This window comes from Chinchilla lanigera, unplaced genomic scaffold (assembly GCF_000276665.1).
Source record: "Chinchilla lanigera isolate Chin_1 unplaced genomic scaffold, ChiLan1.0 scaffold00021, whole genome shotgun sequence".
NCBI classification, from domain to species: Eukaryota; Metazoa; Chordata; class Mammalia; order Rodentia; family Chinchillidae; genus Chinchilla; species Chinchilla lanigera.
In genome coordinates, this window is record NW_004955422.1 from 24,725,138 (window position 1) to 24,729,710 (window position 4,573).

At 37.9% G+C, this 4,573-nt stretch overlaps 1 protein-coding gene and 1 pseudogene across 1 annotated transcript in view; one reads left to right on the forward strand and one right to left on the reverse strand.

Annotated features, from left to right (window-relative positions):
• Positions 1-4,573, forward strand: part of Samhd1 (SAM domain and HD domain 1) — a gene marked incomplete in the record, with an annotated part of 66,570 nt that overhangs the window by 11,035 nt on the left and 50,962 nt on the right.
• On the reverse strand, positions 404-936 carry LOC106148465 (annotated as a pseudogene).

The window sequence follows — 4,573 nt, forward strand, 5'->3', positions numbered from 1 at the left end:
TTCCCAATAATATCACCTTGAATTTGGTGTTTAACATTTTCATTATTTTTTTTTAAAATTTAGTACATATATAATATATTATATATATATTATAGATAGAAACAATGTAATTTTAATTTTTTTTAGTTACCAGAAATTGAACTTAAGACCTCATGCTTGCCAGTTAAGCACTATGCCACTGAGCTATAACCCCAGCCATTATTTTATTTTATTTTATTTTTTTGGCACTGGAAATCAAACTTAGGACCTTGCTCTTGCCAGGCAGGCACTTGTGCTGGTGAGCTTATATCCCTAGCCCATCCGTAATTTCTAAATAAAAACATCCCTACAATATTTATTGTGATCCAGTAATAACATAAAGATAATTAAAACAATGTTGCCAGGCATGGGGACACCCGCTTGATATCCCTACACTTGGGAGTCTCGGGCAGGAGGACCGCTATGAGTTTGCGGTCAGCCTGGGCTACCAAGTGAGTTCAAGGACAGCATCAACTGCGCAGAGAAATCCTGCCTCAAAACAACAACAAAAAGTCAATACAAACAAGTGTTTTACAAATACTTCCGGGGCAAACCACTTAAACAGCTGTGTTTTTCACATATTATCATAATTTTCATTGCTACCGCTTCACTTCATTGCTGTCTTAATTCATTGGTCATTTCTATTTGCAGATAATTTGTAGCAGAGTAATAAAATCTCCTTTAAGCATGATTAGACCCAATTGTTTTCTTGACTTTCTTTTAGAATGAATTTCTTCTGCATCATCTAATAGAAGGTTCATGTACTCATCAAAACCAGTAATACAGACCTCTGTCCACATACTCACTTTCTCATAGAGCCACACCTGAAATCTAGGATCTGTTCTGCAAGTATCTGATGAGGTTGCTAGGCTGTCCCATCATCTTCTGCACTTTCTAGGCCTGGCCACGGTGTGCCATGGCGGAATCTCACAAAGACCTTTTTTGGATTTTTGAGACAGGGTTTCAATGTGAAGGTCAAGCTGTACTTGAACTCACCATAGTCCTACTGCCCGCAGCATTTGAATGATGGGATTACAATGTAGGCATGTACCACTGTGCCCAGCCAAAATTTTACTACATGTTTATGTCCATAAACAGATTTAGTACTGACAATCTATTAATATTTATTTATTCTTCCTCCCCTAGTCCTATTCAGACATGAAGAGCCCTGTGTGCCCCCAAGTATGGAGGAGCCAACTTTGCATACACCTATAATCCCAGCTACTATGAGGCTGAAGCAGGAGGATTGCAAGTTTGAGGCCAGCCTAAGCAACTTTGCAAGACCCTGTCTCAAAATTAGAAAAATAGACAGGGGCTGGGACTATATATAACTCAGCACAGGAACACTTGCCTAGCATGTGTAAGACCCTGGGTTCAAACACCAGTACCTCTACCCACAAAAAGCCGTGTTTTTCAGGGTTCTCTGTCTGCAGGACCATTTGAACAAACATTCAACTACCCAAACCCTATCCTAGAAATTCTTATACTGGACATTTATACAGAACTCCTGAAATGTGCATTTTCTACAAGTCCACAGCTTACCATACTTAGAGAAATTGTTTCTGGGTTGGTTGGTGATAGCAGATTGATCTTATTGCTCACCTTTTTTGACATCCCTGGGTTAAGAAAACAAAACTTAGTTTCAACCTAGAAGAAGGTATAGGAATCTCATTTTCCTTTTCCTTGGTTTAGTTGTTCGCTAAAGTAATTTAAGAGCCAGGTATGGTGGTGCATGCCTGTAATCCCAGCATTTGGAAGGCTGAGGCAGGAGTATCCTTGCAAGTTTAAGGCCAGCCTGAGCTGTATAGCAAGACTGTCTCAAAAAGACAAAAAAAAAAAAAAAGTAATTTAAGGTACTCATTTCATTTTTAGACAGTGACTGACTGACTGACATGCTTTGAAACTTCAGAATCTGTTGTCAGCAACTGAAACTGTGTAAAAAATTGCTTATATTAAGTAATACTGAGAAAAACGTTTTTAATTAACACTGTTCAAACTTTGGTATCAAAACACCCTAAAATCACAATATACCAGTACATTGGGAGGTGGGAAGAGAATATGAAGTAATGTAGCAATATTTCCAACAACTCAATGCCCACCATTAGGGGAATGGTTTTAATATTCCTTTTTTTTTGTTTTTTTGGTAGTGGGAATCAAATTCTGGACCTTGCGCTTGCCAGGCAGGCGCTTATGTTGCTGAGCTATATCCCCAGCCCAGGAAATGGTTTTAAAATGTTGTATTATACCAGGAGTGGTGGTGCATGACTATAATCCCAGCAATCAGGAGGCAGAGGCAGGAGGATTGCTATGAGTTCGACGTCAGCCTGAATTGCATAGCAAGATCCTATCTAAAAAAAGTTTATCAATGAAATACAGGCATTAGGGGGCTGGGGATTTAGCTCAGCGCCAAAAGCGCCTGCCTGGCAAGCGCAAGGTCGTGAGTTCGGTTTCCGGTACCGGAGAAAAACCAGAAAAAAAAAAAAGAAATACAGGCATTAAAAAATAATTATTAAGGTTATAAAAACATGAGACTATGTTCACTGATGCATTTTGATAAGAAAAGGGAGAGACTTATGTGTTTTATTAACAAAGGTAAAAATAGATTCATTGTTTTTATAACGTGCCTTAAATGTATTTCATTTTTAACCTATTTAGATGAAAAATTATTTTAAGAACAGTTATTACAACCAGAAAAATTGATGGTACAGTCTTTTAGGTCCGATTGAAGATAGGTTATAGGATTCTTCTTTGATATCTTTAATAATAAAATAGATTCTCATTTGTTCATACTGGTTACTTCCGTCTTGTTTTCAGGGAAAAGGAGACCAGTATACGATTTTCAAATGGTTACAGATTGTGGAACTTTTTCTTATCTGGTAGTGTACTCATAGAATTGAATTATGACCTTCATGGTTTCTTCTACTCTTGAAATAAATACTTTGACCTTATTTCTGTATTTGTAGAGGTGAGCAGACTTGATACAGTTTCTGAAATCACAAAGAAGTAGTTTTGCAGAGCAGGGGGAAAAAAACGAATACTCATCCAGCATCCACCTTTATTTCTAATCAAGTTAGTACTTGACTGAAGCTCTCAGTGTCCAAACTGAACTGAGCTATTTTTACAGGAAATGAATTCCTCACCACCAACATGTTCCAATGTTGGACCAGATGACACTTAAAGCTTCATTTTTTTTCTTTTTTTTTTTGAGGTATTAGGGTTGAACCCAGCAGGATGTTCATACTGAGCTATACTCTGAATCCTTTTTAAATTTTGAGACAAGGTCTTCATTCCTGAGTTCCCCAGGCTGGGCCCAAACATCAGCTCTCCTGACTCAGGCTCCCAGAATTTTAGGATTTTAGGTTTGTGCTAACACACGGAGCTTCCTTTAAGCTTCTTTGCAATATTGAGCTTTTGTATTTCATGTTTTATCTATTTCCATGTATTGATATCTGCACACTTTAAATAAACAGTCCAACATAATGACATTTATTACTTTGCAATAACAGCTGAACAGTAATTACTGAAAATGTATTTGAGTTTCTGGGGAGTGTCAGGCAGTACCATATGTCATGGGTTCTGAGAATACAGCAGTCAGTGAGACCGAGAAGGTTCTTCACCTCCCAGCATTTCATAGACTTTTTCTTTAGGTGCTGGGGATTGAAGGCAGGGACTTGCTCACACTAAGCATTTATTCTGCCACTTGGCTCTGCCCCCAGGTCCTCCACCACACACTTTTAAGGTTTATTTTATGGAACAATTAAGTGGTTTTGAAGATCATGGGTTGGATAGTTCATTAGATTCCTTTTATTGTGTAGCTTTGCCTCCAAAAGACATTACTGTGCTGGGAGTATAGCTCAGTGGTAGAGCACATGCTAGCTGTGTTTGAGTAACAAAGGTAGCTAATATAGACAGCTGAGAAAGTTATATCTTGGAGCCAGGGATATAGCTCAGCAGCACAAGCACCTGCCTGGCAAGTGCAAGGTCCTGAGTTTGATTCCCAGCAGCACCCACCTCCACAAAAAAGAAAGAAAAGAGCCAGGGATGGTGGAACACAGGAGGCCAGCCTGAACTGCATAGCAAGACCCTCTCACAAAGAGAAAAGAAATAAAAGAAAGTTATATCTTAACTTAAAGATGCTTAAGGGATATTAAATCTTCACACATATTAGAGCCCCTGTTTGCAGGCTGGACGTGTAGCTTGCTAGGACAGCGTTTTCTTCCATATACTCGAGGCCCTGCATTTAGTTTCCCAGTGCCACAAAAAAATAAGCAAATAAAAGAGCCATTCTTAAGGTTAAAGTAACGAATACTTGTGAAATTTATCTTTCCTAAGTATTTGTGAGTGACAACTAATTGTTACAGAATTTTGTCTCCCAATGTGTGATCTTTTTTTTTTCTAATCTATATGGTCGAGGGTTTTTATTTTGTTTTTTGTTTTATCTTTCTATTTTTTTTTTGTTTTTTTTTTATTTTAAGGATAAAAGGAGGGAAACATTAACAGACATACAACATTTTACAACATATCACAAGCACAATACAGACAATACAGAGTTACA